We start from the raw sequence: 18,243 nt of genomic DNA, 5'->3' as shown, positions 1-18,243 counted from the left end.
GAGAAGATTTTGAAAAGTTGTTATTGCTTTCTTATTACTATCCATAAATGAGGCATTTCATACCAGACTTGCAGAGTTTAATTGAAATATCATGAAAGGTAATGTCAGTATATTTTTATTTGTAGTAATTAGTAATGATTACATTGCTAGCAATGTGATGGTTAGCAATGGAGAAATTAACAAGCAATATATATTTTTAAGGGAAGGTTTTTGAAGCAAGAATACATCCAAAATTATGTGAGGATATGAACAAATTCTTTTTTTGCAGTACAGGTTGTAGGTTAAGTCATCTTATTCTATATTTTGTTTTGGGTAGTATGCTGTTAGGAAACAAGGTTGATTGCATTATTATCTTAATAGATCTTATTTAGAAGAAGAAAAGACTAGGGAAAGACTGGCAAATTTATATAAAACACAACTATCACCAATATCAGTAACAATAAAAATGCTTAATAATGTAATTTTTTTCAATAATCTTAGTCTGTTGGGGCATATACAAAAGTAATGTGCATAATAACTGGATTTATTATAAACTCATTTCATTATTCAGATCTTGTTAACATTTACATTTCCAGATAATTAATTTAGTTCACCTTCACATTGTTGCTATTAACTTTTTACAGTATATATTTGCTTACTGCCGATCAATAACAGTAGTTAAAGCATTCAGATATTTTATTAAAATTTCTCCAAAAATTTTTTCAAGGAAGAGTTAGTTAAATTGATCATTCAAAAATAATTTAAAAACTCCTGTGGGTGGCAGATAAACTCTAAATTGTGAAATAAAAGTTTTCTACTTGTTATTGTTGAATGCTATCTTTAGAAAATAATTTTAAATATTTTTATATTAATTTTACATTTTAAAAAAGGCAATGAAATCTCTCCTTGGAACTATTTTGAAATATACCTTAATTCTTAAATCTCATTTAAGTAAGAAGTGCTTTATAAAACTAGTCTTTAAGTAAGAAGTGTTATATAAAACTTGTTGAAAGTTAGCAACAGTAATAAGTGGCAGAACGCTACTCTATCGATTGCATTTGATCGATTGCATGTTTGTTACCTTTCTGTTATGATATCACTAGTGTTTAAAGTAAGTAATAATTAGAATACAAAATAATATATTATACTTATTCTCAAATAAAGAATATATGTCATTTTTCATAGAAGTAAGCACTTAGAAAGTTGACTAATATTTAACTTAACATGCCAATAAGAGGATAGTTATTGTTTATAGATACCAAATATGATTATCTTTTTTCAGTGCTCCTATCTTAAAATAACATACAATTTGCTTTAGAAAGCACATTTATAGCTGGGCGTGGTGGCGCATGCTTGTAATCCCAGCATTCGGGAGGCTGAGACCGGAGGATAGCAGTTCTCGGACAGCCTCAGCTACTTAGTGAGGCCCTCCGCAACTTAGTGAGACCCTGTTTCAAAATAAAGAACCTAAAAATAGGGCTGGGGGTGTAGCTTAGAGGTCAAATGCCCCTGGGTTCCATTCCCAAAACCGCAAAAAAAAAAAAAAGAAAGCACATTTATAACTTATATTGGTTACATGGTACCATATATATTATAGCAAAGAAACTCAAAGAAGGAAATTAATTTTTGAAACTTGAAAGAAAATCTGCTTAATACCTCAGAAAATCTATCTATCTACCATATATATATATCATAGAGGTTATTCACAATAGTTAACAATGTAAATGAAGACCATTCAGAAGTAATGCTGACTCTAAAGGGTGGGTATGTTGGTATATGCAAAATTAAGATCAGTCCAGATATTATTGTATCTGTTGAGTATTCTGAAAATAGGGTTCTGGGGATCTAGTGCCTAATTGTCAAATAACTCCTAAAGCTAGAATATAAACTCATCTAATTTTAATCCTTTTGTCTTTTTAATCAAATTTAGAGTTGCATATATTGCCATGCACATTATCATGTAAAACGGTGACATTTTTGGTGCTTGCTGTGGTTGTAAAATAGAATTGAATTAACCATAAGATGGCTTCAAAAACTGGGAGATTTATGCTACAGTCATGAATATATTAATCCATTAGTCAGTCAATCATAAATGTGATTAAAACTATCAAGTGATTTCTTTTTAATTGAAAACTATTATGTGAAACATGTCTACCCAGAGATGTAGCATTCTTTAAATATTATTAAATAATTTAGCTACAGTCTTTTTAAGAATTAAATTATATGTCAAGCAATTAAAGTGAATTTGAGAATACAAATAAGGCATAAAATTTTTCTAAGCAACATTGATCATTTCTTAGCTTGCAGATTTCTTATTTTAGGAGTCAGAATACTTTGAGATATTTTTGTTTCTATACGTTTCCTTTAATTTTTTTTACCCAATAAATAAATTGCTTAACAATTGAAATGTAAAATGGTAATGCTTTTGGCTGAAAAATTGACATGATATATTATTTGTGTTAAGAATTAACTTGACCTTTTATGTTTGCTTAGGGGATTTTTTTGGTGGTACTGGGGTTCCTGGAAACCCTTCTACCTCCGGGCTACACTCCCAGACACCCATTTTTATATTTTTATTTGGAAACAGGGTCTCTTAAGCCAGCAAGGCTGGCTTCAAACCTGCATGATTCTCTTGTCTCAACCTCCCAAGCATGGGGATTACAAGCCTGTGCCACCACGCCCGGCAGGGAATTTTTTTTAACTACCTGAAAGTTGAGGTATTTCTGTCATAACTGTAAACAGAATTATTCTTAACTGTGTTAAAACATATTCTTGAGTACTCTTTGTATGTTTTTCATGCCCTGAAATTTTGAAGGTTAATTCAAATTGGCATTTTTTTTCTATTTTTTATTTTCATGTGGCTCATATTAAAAATGGCATATATTCAGACAGTGCTTGCTCCCCCCCTTCCCCTTCCCTCCCTTCTGAACAATGAGTGTACAGATTGACCATGCAACATTCATACTTTTACACATATTTGGATGTAGCTCCTCCATTCATCAACCTCAGCTTCCTTCCTCACCTACCCTTCCATTTCAGCTTTGCTGAGGTTTTCCCTCCATTTATCTCGAAGTACCTCTGGTATCCCAAATACTCCCTAACTCAAGCATATTAGAGAAAACATATGTCCCCTCTCTTTTAATGCTTAGCTAATCTCAATTAACATAATGTTCTCCAGGTCTTTCCATCTTCTTGTGAATGACATGATTTTGTTCTTCTTTATAGCTGAGTAGAATTCCATTGTATGTATTTCCCATAATTTTGCAATCCATTCATCTGTTGATGGAGACCTAGGTTGGTTCCATGTTTGGCTATTATGAATTGTGTATGCATATGTTACTGTAGTTCTCTGATTTCAATTCCTTTGGAAAGATATCCAGGAGTGGTATATGGTTGATCCATTGCCAGTTTTCTAAGCAATCTCCACACTGATCTTCAAAGTGGCTGAACTAGTTTGCGCCCCACCAACAGTGTAAAAGAGTTCCTATTTCCCCACATCCTCATCAACATTTGTTGTTGTTTGACTTCTTTATGCTTGACACTCTAATTGGTGTTAGATAGAATCTTAGCATAGTTTTGATTTGCATCTCCCTGATTATTAATGGTGTTGAACAATTTTTGATGTATCTATTGGGCATTTGTATTTCTTCTTTTGTGAAATGTCTATTCAGTTCAGTGTCCCATGTATTGATTGGATAATTTATTTTGCTAGTGTAGAGTCTTTTGAGCTCTGTATGTTCTGGATATTAGCCCTGTATCAGAGTGGTGGCTGGTTAAGATCTTCTTCCACTCTTTAGGCTTTCTCTTTAGGTTCTTGATGGTTTCCTTTGATGAAAAGAAACTTTTTAGTTTGATGCCATCTGACTTGTTAATTCTTGCTTTAATTTCCTGCACTTTGGAGGTCCTCTTTTTTTTTTTTTTTGGTGGTACTAGGGGTGGAACCCAGAGGCTTTCTACTTCCGGGCTATACTCCCAGACCTTTTTATATTTTATTTGGAAACAGGGTCTCGCTAAGTTGCTAAAAGCCTCACTTAGTAGCTGAGGCTGGCTTCAAATCCATATGATCCTCCTGTCTCAGCCTCCCAAGCGCGGGGATTACAAGCATGCACCACCACGCCCGGCTTGGAGGTCCTCTTGGAAAAGTTACTGCCTGTGCCTATATGTTGGAGTGTTGAGCCTATGCCCTTCTCTTCACAGTCTCTTTGATCCATCTTGAGTTGATTCCTGTGCACAGTGAGAGGTAAGGGGTTAGTTCCATCTTTCTACAAATGGATAGCCACTTCTCCCAGCACCATTTGTTGAAAAGGCTGTCTTTTCTGCAGCATATGAGTTTGGCCCCTTTGTCAAAGATTAATTGACTATAGGTGTGGGAGTTTGTTTCTGTATCTTCTATTATGTTCCACTGATCTGTATATCTGTTGTGTGCCAATACCATGCTGTTTTTACAATATATTGCTCTGTAGTAAAATTTGAAATCAGGGATTGTGAAGCCTCCTGCATGGTTATTATTGCTGAGAATTGCTTTGGCTATTCTGAGTCTTTTCTTTCTCCATAAAAATTCATGACTGATTTTTCTAGTTCTATGAAGAATGTCGTTGGCATTTTTATAGGAATTGCATCGAATCTGTAGATCACTTTTGGCAGAATGGCCATTTTGATTATATTTATTCTGCCTATCTATGAGCAAGGAAGATCTTTCCATCTTCCAAGGTCTTCTTCAATTTCTCTCTTCAATGTTTTATAGTTTTAATTGTAGAGGTCTTTTACATCATTGATTAGGTTTATTCCTAGGTATTTTATTGATTTTGAAGTTATGGTGAATGGAATTGTTTCCTTTAGTTCTTTTTTTGTGGATTCAGTGTTGGCATATAGAAAAGCAACTGATTTCTTTAGATTGATTTTGTATCCTGCAACTTTGCTGAATTGGTCAATCAGCTCCAGTTGAGTTCTTTGGGTCTTCTAGATAAAGGACCATGTCATTCGCAAACAAGGATAGTTTTAATTCCTCTCTTCCTATTTTAATTCCTTTGATATCCTTCTCCTGTCTTATTGCTGTGGCAAGAATCTGGAGGACTATATTGAAAAGGAGTGGTGATAGTGGGCATCCTTGTCTTGTTCCTGATTTTAAAAATAATTCTTACCGTTTTCCCACTCAGTATGATGTTGACTTTAGGTTTGTTGTATATTGTCTTAAAGATGTTGAACACATTCCTTCTATTCCAGTTTTCTGCAGTGTTTTTAACAGGAATGTGTGTTGGATTTTGTCAAATGCTTTTTTCAACATCTATTGATACAAACTGATATTTTAAAAAATATTCAAGCAAACACTTTTTCTACCAGCCTTTTAAAGTTCATGCAGATTTTGGTAAGGAATAATAATACATATTATAAGCATTTAGGGAACTTTGAAAGTTCCTTTCTACAAAATATATAGTGCTCAGTATCCAAATCCAAGTTAGGTATGGGAGATCAGTGTTAACACTGGATGTCTTGTGTTTTATATTTATAATATCCAAATACGCCAGGTGTGGTGGCGCACGCTTGTAATCCCTGCGCTTGGGAGGCGGAGACAGGAGGATCACGTAGGCTCGAAGCCAGCCTTGCTGGTTTAGGAGATCCTGTTTCAAAAAAAAAAAATATATATATATATATATATATATATATATATATGTGTGTGTGTGTGTGTGTGTGTGTGTGTGTGTGTATGTATATATATAAAATAGGTCTGGGAGTGTAGCCCAGAGGTAGAAAGGTTTCCAGGAACCCCAGTACCACCAAAAAAAAAATAATATCCAAATATAAATATAACATTAAATATTTGTCAACATGCATTTACAAAAGTAAATCCTAAGTTACTAAGCTTTGTTCATATGTTCTCATACCTTTTCAAATCACTAAAAGAAATACTTGTTGTATGTTAAAAATTCCCTTAAAATTCCAAATCTGTTTTGTAATTTTATCAGAGACAAATATTCTGTAAAGTAGCCCTGAACATCCATACCTTTTGTTCTTTAATTTAAGTAATGTGTGCGTAGTCCCTTGGATTGCTGTCATGTCAGTTTAACACAGCAGTAGCACATTCACTTGTCATCAAGGTGTTGGTTACAGTGTTTTATTTTTATTAGTTTTGGTGGTACTGGGGTTCCTGGAAGCCCTTCTACCTCAGGGCTCCACTCCCAGACCTATTTTATACTTTTTATTTGGAAACAGGGTCTCTTAAGCCAGTGCTTCGAACCTGCGCGATCCTACTGTCTCCGCCTCCCAAGCGCGGGGATTACAAGCGTGCGCCACCATGCCCGGCTGGTTACAGTGTTTTATAAGCTGGATGTGTAAAACATGCACTGCATTGTTAAAGTTACTTTAGTGGAGTGGAGTTTGACATGACAGTATGAGAATGCGTGACAGTCTACGTTTACAAAACACAATTTTTTGCTTTCTATCCTTTTAAGGATAAGTATCAAAATTAAAATAGTACCTGTATATTTGTAATTAAATTAAAATTACAACCAGGAAAATGATTTAAATTTGTGTACAAAATATCAAAATCATTTTAACAATATTATTTTAAAATAAGATGTACAGCCTGAAGAATAATCATATTGGCAATTTATATGGTGTTAAGCAAAGGACAATGTTTTGGGGTTTTTAATGAGCTATTTTGGGGATATAAACAAAGGTCTCATTTTCAGTCATTTGTGGCCAGCTTTAAAAAGAACAGTGATGTAGTTGGGCATGGTGGCGCACGCTTGTAATCCCCGTGCTTGGGAGGCTGAGACAGTAGGATCGCACAGGTTCGAAGTCAGCCTCAGCAAGTTAGTGAAGCGCTCAGGAACTTAGTGATACCCTGTTTCCAAATAAAATATAAAATAGGTCTGGAGTATAGCCTGTAGGTAGAAAGCCTCTGGGTTCCACCCCCAGTACCACACACACACACACACACACACACACACACAAAACAATGATTTATACCTCTGTATATAACCAGTACATGTGGCTAGATTTAAATATCCTGTTTTGATACCAATTTTGCAAGTCATATGACTTCTCTTGATATCTTGGTAAAAGTATTAAAATGTATTTTTTAAAAATAACAATAAGAATGTATTTACAAACCAAAATGAATAGCTTTATTGTCTTGGGTTTTTTGTCCATTCTATTTAGGCCCATCAGAGAAAGTTTTAGAGTATTATAAATTAAGAATCAAGTATGTTGCTTAACATAGAAACATCATATTGGGTTGGTGGTAAAAAAAATAATAAAATGTGGAAGTTATTTACCACGGCAACATAGTGGTATAAATTACAATTCAAAAACTGAAAATTATCAGTAAGAACAGAATTTCAAAGCCAGGTGTGGTCACGCACACTTGTAATCCCAGCATTTGGGAGGCTGAGACAGGTTCAGCTACTTTTTTTTGTGTGTGTGTGTGGTACTGGGGGTGGAAACCAGGGGTATTTCTACCTCTGTGCTATACTTACAGACCTATTTTATACTTTATTTGGAAACAGGGTCTCACTAAATTGCTGAGAGCCTCACTAAGTAGCTGAGGCTGGCTTCGAACCTGTGTGATCCTCCTGTCTCAGCCTCTCAAGCACTGGGATTACAACTATGTGCCACCACATCCGACCAGGTTCAGCTACTTAGTGAGGCCCTTTGCAACTCAGTGAGACCCTGTTTCAAAATAAAAGAATAAAAAATAGGGCTGAGGGTGTACCTCAGAAAGTAGAATGCCTCTGGGTTCCATCCCCAATACTAAAAAAAAAAAAAATAATGAATAGAACTTCAGAAAAGAGAAAAGTGAACTAGACGTTTATAGTATGAGTAATATACATATTACATACACATATGTGTATACATATATGCATATATGCATTATATATGCACATATATAATACATGGTTTTGTGCAGTGATGCTGGTGAGGAAATGAATGGATTATTCTGTCATTTTCACAATGAAGAGTGTAGTGGAGAATGTTAGATGACTTCCTAATATTCATTGTCTCATTTCCTAACTGAACTCCATTTCTATTAGGATTGTTAATGTGCAGCTATACCGACACATTTTCAGATTTCCTTGTAGCTAAATGGTGCCTTCTATCTTTTCCACATAAGAAATAAATCTTGCCTCCCTCCAGGGTTCATTTAATATTTATTGAACCTCTAATATCTGCTAGTCATTATCTATCTAGATGGCATGCTAGGTTGAATGTTAAAGACATGAGTGTATTCTCATTGATTTTCAAAATATTTTATACTTTCATGAGACAACTGAGAAGGTCGAACAACCTACATCCAGGTATATTAATATATATATATATATATATATATATATATATATATATATATATATATATTGTATAAATATTTGCAGTACTGGGGATGTAACCCAGGGACATTCTACCTCTGATCTACACCCCAAGCTCTATTTTTCATTCTTTATTTTGAAACAGGGTCTCACTGAGTTGCAAAGGGCCTCACTAAGTAACTGCAGCTATCCAGAAATCCGGATCCTCCTGTCTCAGCCTACCAAGTACTGAGATTACAAGTGTGCACCATCACACCCAGCTAGTAAGTTATATTTTTATGTGTTTTTTCAGTGTTAAAACAATCCCTCATAATAATTATTGCATACCCTAGAACTTATGTCTAGGAAAGATAATTACAATCTGATTTTTATTAATAAGATTACTATTATATATGTGGGGGGGAATAATATTTTGGACTTGGTAGGCTTTTTAGGGGCATGCAATTATATAATTAATGTTCCTAGCTACATGTGCATACCTGCCTGTGTTGCTTGTTTTTTAAATTTACATTTCTAGCTGGGCGTGGTGGCACATGTTTATAATCCCTGTGCTTGGGAGGCAGAGACAGGAGGATCACACTGGTTCGGAGCCAGCCTCAATGGCTTAAGAGACCCTGTTTCCAAAAAAAAAAAAAAATATTGAAGGGTCCGAGAATCGCCCACCAACCCAAATAACAAAGGACTCACAAGAGATGTAAAACCAAGCAGGGTTTATTGTGCTGCAGCTCTTACTGGCAAGCCAGGGTCAAGTCTCCTTCACAAGCCTAACTGTCATTGTCCAGCAGCTACCAGAGGAATGATTCCTTCTGGCCGGGCTAATGTTCAGCCTCTTAGACAGTAAGCAAGTGGTCGGAGCTCGACCACGAGCCCAAAACAAATCTTACTTTTATAGTCCCAGAAGGGGCATTCACATTGGGATACAGCCAATAGGTTTACAAGTGCAGCCATCTTGTTTTTGTAGCCAGCCAATAGTTTTACAGAGTAAACAAGTGCAGCCATCTTGTTCTTGGCAGCCATTTTGTTCTTGGCAGCCATCTTGTTCTTTGCAGCCATCTTGTTCTTTGCAGCCATCTTGTTCTTTGCAGCCAGCCAATAGTTTTTCAGAGTAAACAAGTGCAGCCATCTTGTTCTTTGCAACATTCTTAACAGAAACACACTTTGGAAACATTCTTAACAAGTTCCAGATACTTTGGAAACATTCTTAACAGACAAAAAACATTTTGGAAACATTCTTAACAGGAAAACAGGTTCCAGACACTTTAACTTACTTCTATATTTTAATTTAATAAGGGGAATGGGATGGCCTTTTCAATACTCTTATATAATTTAATAAGGGGAATGGGATGGCCCTCTCAATACTCTTACAGTATAAAATAGTTCTGGGAGTGTAGCCCGGAGGTAGAAGGGCTTCCAGGAACCCCAGTACCACACACACACACACAAAAAAAAAAAAAAAAAAAAAAGGAAATGCTTCTTAGATATTTGCTCAGATCTTTCATTCTCTTGTAAATAAGTATTCTGATGTGCTTTTGTTGATTATAAAGATACTCATTTATCATCTTGTGTAAAGACTTTTATGCAACTGAGGACTATTTCCTTGATTTAAGCTGAATAATCTCTTTGGGTTTATCCAATTTAGGCCATTTAGATTGTTTAGTCTTCAAATTCTTCATCAACCTCTTTGGTTTTAGCTTTAGTCAGAGACAAAGTCATTATTTGCTTAGTTTTCTAAAGACGTTGCAAACTAATTTTTCTTTCTTACTAGAAATTTTCCAATATTGCCCATAAATGCTATATTTATGGACAGTATATATTAGGGCCAAAAATATAATGCTACATTTTTATTTTTATTTTTTTATTTTTGGAAACAGGGTCTCTTAAGCCAGCATGGCTGGCTTTGAACCTGCGCCATCCTCCTTTCTCCTGCTCCCAAGCGCGGGGATTACAAGCTTGCGCCACCACACCCGGCTTATATTTTTATATTTCTTAATCAGTCATTTAGAAGGTAATATGATCTTTCCTAATTAGAAGTTTTGTAACCAACTCACCACAAATATCTAAAAAAATAATACCTTTAAGTTGTATTAACCCTTTTCCTGCTTTATAAAAAAGTAGGCTCAGAAGAATCTCAATATACTGCAGAAAGTACTCATTTTACTAAGCTTTAGTTTCTTTACTTCGAAGACTAGGATGTTGATTTACATGAACTCTCATACTCCTTCAAGTTTTAGATTAGAAAAAGTAAAAATAAAAAGAATTAATTCTATATTTTCTGGTATATCAAATTTAAATTTTTCCTTTTTGTCTATAAATTACACAGTGCTTCCTTCCTTGACTTTTAGGTTTGCCTTTGTAGTCCTCTTCACCACTTTTTAAAAACTTTAGATGCATTTCTATTTATAGTTTTGCTCTTTCTGTAGATTTTAAGATTCACAGTAACCTTGATCCCTTATTAAGAGCACGATGGCTTTGGGGATGGCCCCGGGGCTATGGCAAGGGACAAATCAGAGGGTCTCACTTGAAAGAATTGGGATGCTACTTTTTTTTTTTTTTTTTTTTCCTGGGAGGCAATGATTTTGCCAGAGGGAAGGAGTCATTCTGTCTTGGCAGGGTTTTATTTTTTCCCCCCTACACTTTTGCCTTTGTGTCTATACCCTTGGACCCTAGTGCTTGAACCTACAAGTCTGCTAAATCCTTCAGTGACTTTTCATCATACTTCACACAGCCTCCTTTCAAATGCAAGGTCAGGGTGTAAGTCTCTTTTGATATCCTGGTTGTAAAATGAGAAGTGATGCTTTTTTCAGATAAAACATTCTTTTTTTTACCTTTTCATAAAAGCTTTGTTCTTGCACAAGTAGTATCTGACTTTTACATATCAGTAAAAAGTAGAGTAAAACTGAGGATATGGTGTAATAATATTTGTGAGTACTGAAATAATGGAAAAGCATGGCACAATGGTACATTGGTACATTGAATGGCCATTTATTTGACCCCTATACTGTCAAATAAATTTGCTATTAAATCAACCAGAAAAATGGGTTTGAAATATTTCTGTGCTTGTCTGTGACATTAATGTCTACTGCTACTTTTTATAATGCAGGACACTGTTAAATTACTGCATAAGTCAATTGGTATATAAGTGAAATGTTTAGTCTGTAATATAGAGAATGCAACAATAGCAACAATAGCACAAAGGAAATGAATGGCAAAATAAGTGTATGCCACCAGATGGTAACTCAAATCCACAGGGACAAACAAAAAAACCAAAAATGGCATATAAGAAGATATGAATAAATAAATATATATAAACACTATAAATATGAATTTGCTTACCTGTTCTTAGCTAAATACTGACAAGGATGCAAGGAAATAGAAACTCTTATAAACGGTTGGCATTATTATTATTGTTATTATTATTATTATTATTATTATTATTATTATTATTATTATTTCGTGGTACTGGGATTCCTGGAAGCCCTTCTACCTCCGGGCTACACTCCCAGACCTATTTTATATTTTGAAACAGAGTCCCGTAAGCCAGCGCGGCTGGCTTCAAACCTGCGCGATCCTCCTGTCTCCGCCTCCCAAGCGGGGGGATTACAAGCGTGCGCCACCACGCCCGGCTTGGCATGATTATAAATTAGCACAACCACTTTGGAAAACACTGTAGAGGTTCCTCAAAGGACTAGGAATGGAAGCACTGTGTATATGACACAGGTATACCATTCCTCAGTATCTTTCCAAAGGAATTGAAGTTAGAATACTACAGTGACGCATGCATACTCATTTTTATAGCCGCACAATTTACAATAGCCAAATTATGAGACCAACCTAGCTGTCCATCCGATGAATGGATAATTAATGTGGATGTACACACAGTGAATAAACCAGTAAAGAATAACAAAATTATGTCATTTTCAGGAAATAGATAGAACTAGAGATTATTATGCTAAGTGAGGTCAGCTAGTCTCAGAAAGTCAAGGATCATTTATTATTATTATATGTAGATGCTAGGACAAATATAGGAAGCAAAAAGGACTTCTGTAAAACTGGGAGAAAAAACAGTAAAATAGTGGAAGGGATTGGGGGGAAGGAGGTAGGGAGGGAAAAATGAGGATTGAGGAAAGGAAGTATTGAAGTAAGTTTACATCCATGCAATGTTTCATGACTAATCTCACTAACATTCATGGTCAGGAAGGAAGGGAGTGGCGGGCATATGGAGGGAAATACATTAAATGACATGTGCATGTATGTTTGCATTACTTTGAATCTCATGATGTACAATTACATCACCTTTGAGTTTGTATCATACATAGATATGACATGAATATCACTCATTCAAATGTTACATTAAAGGTATTTACTTGCTAAAAAGAAGGCCATCAAGAAGGGATAGAATAGCTGGGCATGGTGGTACACACCTGTAACCCCAGTACTTGTGAGGCTGAGACTGGAGGACCATGGGTTCAAAAACAGCCTCAGCAAACCCTTTTTCCAAATTAAAAGTAAAATCAGGCTGGGGTTGTAGCTTGAAGGTAGAATGCCTTTGGATTCAATCCTGAGTACTAAATAAAAAAGGGGATAGAATAAAAAACATATATGCTTAACATCATTGGCAAGCAGAGAGATGCAAATCAAAACTACCCTGAGATTTCACCTAATTCCAACTAGAATGGCAATCATTCAAAACACAAACAACAACAAATGCTGGCCAGGATGTGAAGTGGGAACTCTAAAACATTGCTGGTGGGACTGCAAATTAGTGCAACCATTTTGGAAAACAGTATGGAGAATCCTCAGAAGAATAGGAGCGAACTTACCATTTGATCCAGCAATACCACTTCTGGGTATCTACCCAAAAGAAAGGAAATCATACTACCAGACTAATGCATGTATATCTGTGTTCATAGCTGCACAATTCACCATGGCCAAACTGTGGAACCAGCCAAGATGTTCATCAAATGATGAATGGATTACAAAACTGTGGGATATGTACACAGTGGAATTTTACTCAGCCATTAAAAAAACTCAATTATATCATTTTCAGAGAAATGGATGGAACTAGAGGACATTATGCTAAGTGAGATTAGTCATACACACACACACACACACACACACACACACACACACGCACACGAAATCGGATGCTTTCCCTAATATGTGAAAGATAAGGAGAAATGGGTCATAGGAGGAACTCTAGATGAAAAACGAAATCCTGTAGAGAAGCAAATAAGACAACCTAACTGAGGAGATGGGAGGGAGAAAGAAGTAAACTCTAAAGCACACAATGTACTTAAACATATCTAAGTCAACCACTAAGCCAAGCATGGGAAGGAGGGATGGGGAGGGAATAGGATAGGGATGGGGTAGGGGCTTACTGGGTGATGTGTGCATGTATGTCTACACAAGTGTTTTACCCCATTATGATGTATGAATACAATGTACTGATAAAAAATTTAAAAAATATGTAAACCATAGGAAACAAAAGCATAAAGTCAACTATATTATTATGTTTTAATGACATTAAACATGGATGAATTAGCCCAATTAAAAAACAGATTATCCAACTGGAAAATTAAACAAGATCTGATTATAATAAATATGCTTTTTCTGGGTATGGTGGCTCATGCTTGGAATCCCAGCATTTGGGAGGCTGAGACTGGAGGATCACAGTTTGCGGATAGCCTCAGCTACTTAGGCCTTCTGCAACTCAGTGAGGCCCGGTTTCAAAATAAAGAATAAAAGATAGGGAAGGGAGTGTAGTTAGGAGGTTGAAAGACCCTGGGTTGCAACTTAGTGAGACCTTGTTTCAAAATAAAGAATAAAAATAGGGAAGGGGATGTAGCTTAGAGGTAGAATGCCCCTGGATTCCAGCCCCAGACCCGCAAAAAGAAAAAGAAAATGCTTTAGACACAAAGACACAAATGATTGGAAATAAAGGATGGAAAATAATACAGTCAAAGAGCAATCATAAAAAAGCTGGAGAGACTAAATTCAGACAAAACAAAGCTTACTATTAACAGTGCCATTACAGTGAACTAGAGACTTTTTAAAGTACATTTATTCATTCATTTTCATTTCTGAACAGACTTCTACTTTGTGAATGTATCATACTTCATTGATTTTTCTGCTCAGAGACACATTTTGATATTCTGAATAATGCTCCTGTGAATTCTTCTTTTTCTTTTTTTTTTTTCTTTTCTTTTCTTTTTTCTTTTTTTTTTTTTTTTTTTTTTTTTTTTTGGTGGTACTGGGGTTCCTGGAAGCCCTTCTACCTCCGGGCTACACTCCCAGACCTATTTTTACATTTTTATTTGGAAACAGGGTCTCCTAAGCCAGCACGTGGCTGGCTTCAAACCTGCGCGATCCTCCTGTCTCTGCCTCCCAAGCGCGGGGATTACAAGTGTGCGACCACGCCCGGCTCATGTGAATTCTCATATATGTTTCCTTAGAGATATATGCAAGAAATTATTCAGAGACACTTCATGGTATATTTGGTGATCTGTTGATATTTTTATCTTAAGCTTTTTCATAGAAATATTTTAATTGTGGTAAAAATTCAAAATGATCATCTTAACTGGGGTTAAGTATATAGTTTGGTAGTGTAAAATGCATATGATCATGAAACTGATCTCTAAAACATTTCTTTCTTGCAAAACTGAAACTCTGTACCCACTTAACAAGTTCCTCTAGTCCCATTCTTCTTCCTGGAAACCACCATTATACTTCTTTCTATAAGTATGACTCCTTATGTGTTTCACAAAAGTGTAATCAATATGGTGTCTGTCTTTTTTTGTGTGTGTGTCTTCCTATTTCACTAGGCAGAATGTACTCAAGATTCACTTGTGTTTTAGCATATGACAAATTTCCCTTCCTTTTAAACACTGAAATAACCTACAGCATATACACATATATGTATATGTATACACATATATACATATGTGTATGTGTGTATACTCTATAGCATATATATGTGTATATATGTGTATATATGTATGTATATATGTATGTATGTATATATATATCTCACAATGTATTAAACTCTTCATCTGCCTATGGAATTTGAGTTGCCTCTACTTCTTGGCTATTGTGAATTATGCCGTAACAACTATGGTTTAACATATGGTTTAACAAACACAGTCTAGACATCCTTTCAGTTCTTTTGAATATATACCAACAAGTATAATTTTTTATTGATATAGTAATTATATTTTAAATTTTTAGGTGTTTTTCATAATAGTTACCCCATTTACATTCCCACTAACAATGTGTAAATTCTCTGATTTTTCCATATTTTTAAGGTTTTTCGGTTAACTGTCTTTCTGCCTCTGAGTATACTGGCATGTCACTTATAGGCATATACTCCTTAGATAGATCTGTAATAGGTATATTGCTGAAGAGGTTCAACACAGAGTCTCAAGATGGCTCATATCATTAGTGATACTAATTTCACATGAAGTCTTAAATGCATCAATTTATCTTGTCTTGTGCTTCAGATAATATTTGTACTTTGAGAGGAAGGATATTCACAGGAGGAAATTCAGACAGGGAGCATACTCAATTCTGAAATACTTTGGTGAATAACTTATTCTGGACAGATGCTTAGAAAAGTGCTGGCTGTAGACACATGTAAATCACATGTAGATGGTATCAAAAGAATAATTGTTCCTTGTGCCAAAGTATGAAGCTTGCTAATATCAAGTTTGGGTGGTTCATGAGCCCTATCTGCACTCCTATCAGACAACATGATCCCGAAGGTCTTAGTGGTTATTTGCTGATTGTATGTCCGCTCTGCAATATGGATGTCTTATTACCTCTACTTCTCCATGTTTTCATTTTTCTAGGTATATACCTAATTACCATTTCATGTGGATGTTCTTGTTCCTGTTGTCTCTGGTTTGTGGTCTATTACTTGAATTTCCATTTCTTTTCTTTTTATTCTTTCCTTACCAGAATTTCTAGCTGGGTGATTGCTGATGATCTTGTCATGTATGAAGTCAGTCTTTAAAGACTGGGTGAGCTGATTGGCTTCTCAAATGTCTAAATTATAAGAAAGATCACAAGCCATACAAACAAATAAACATGTCCCAATCAACCAAAAAAAAAAAAAGTAAATGTCCAGAATACTTCCTATAGAATTTTGTGTCGAATCTATTAGTTATTTAATGAAAAAAAATTTAAGATAAACACCCCAAATTACCCAATGAGCTGAAGTAAAAGAGATAACTAAATTAGAAAATTGGTACACAAACAAAACAGGAATAGCAACACATAAATAGAAAATATAAGAACCCTAATACCAAACCAAAACGAAACTCTGGAGCTGAATAATAAGGCCCAAAGGGTAGAGAAATTAGTTTATATTTAAAAAAAAATCCTTGCTCTTGAAACTATTTGCTTTGATCAAAATAAATCTTCTTTGAGGTTCCCAAGTCTGGGTTTTGGAGCACATAAAGCAAATATGGAAGTGGTTAGAAGCCACCTTTATTCTTCTGTTTTGTCATAGCCCTTTATGTCAAGAAATAAAAACTCAACTTCTGACTTTGTCAGAAATGAAAAGGAAAGGTATGAGGAGAAAAATAACCCATTTTAAAATTCTAGATTATATCCCAGTAAATACAACTTAGTATTTCAGGTATTCTTTTTTGTACTTACAAATGGTCTATGAGCTTCATGAAGAAAGTCAGCAAGCAAAATGAAGATTTATTTCTATTATTTAATAGAATTTTCCAAAAACAACATTCCTAAATTGTAAGGGATATATAACCCCATTTATTTATTTATTTATTTATTCATTTATTTATTTATTTATTGGTGGTACTGGATTTCCTGGAAGCCCTTCTACCTCTGGGCTACACTCCCAGACCTATTTTATTTTTGGAAACAGGATCTCTGTTTCCAGAGGTTCTGCACAATCCTCCTGTCTCCTCCTCCCAAGTGCAGGGAGTACAAGCGTGCGCCACCACGCCCAGAGTGTAACCCCTTTTAATAGCTCATTGATTCCAAAAGTTATTTTAGAAGCAGAGGAAACATAATCTGATATTGAAAAACTTGCAGACTTCTTACCACTAAATGATTTTGCTTTCAGCAACTATCAGATGTTATCAGGCCATGCTAGAATCAGATAGTTAATTATTACCTTGCTTCCATTGTGATTTTACTTAGCACTCATGAAATAACTATTTGAGATAGCTGCTAAGTAATTGGGAATGTAGACACTTAGGCTTTTTAAATGATATAGAACTTTATAGTTTGTGAGATAGTGCTTGTAAAGATCATTAATGTTTTATAACTTGAGGAGAGGAAATCACAAACCAGAAAGCATAAGATTTTCTTAAAAAATAATTAAAGACCTCAAGCTATTCTCTTCCAATAGAGTTAATTTTTAAAAATGTTCTTTTGGGGCCAAAGTGTAACTCAGCAGTGGAGCGCTTACCCCGCATACATGATGCCTCAGTCCAAGCCTAGCTCACAGGAAAACAAATAAACAAACATAATAAAGAAGGAAAAATAAAAATAAAATTTGCTTCTATGACAACTAGTCTTTAAAGTAATAAAAATTATTTTTCAGTCACAATTTAATTTGTAGATCATTACATAGGTTCCCAAAGTGGGTGGTACTCTCAGGTTCTGGAATAAAATATAGACACATAAGAGAATGAGAATTTGCCACTGCTTCTTCCTTTTTATTCATTTAAAAAGGTGGATTTCCAGGAGGGAGCTAAGTAATTTTTTTTTTCTGAAAAGAGGGGTGTAATCCACATAAGTTTGGGAACCTCTGGATCTGAAAAGAAAAAATGAACATTAAATGTTTTTGCAAGTCTACTATTTCCATAGCTTTTGTTTTATACTTTTGTGTACCATTTCCTTAAACTTAAAACACACTATGTTGATAGAGTCAAATTTAAGAGAAATCATTATTTAGATGACTCACTCTAAAGCTGACCTTTCAAAATAA

This window comes from Muscardinus avellanarius (genome assembly GCF_963383645.1).
Source record: "Muscardinus avellanarius genome assembly, chromosome: 14".
Lineage (NCBI taxonomy): Eukaryota > Metazoa > Chordata > Mammalia > Rodentia > Gliridae > Muscardinus > Muscardinus avellanarius.
Note: the sequence above shows the minus strand (reverse complement) of the source record.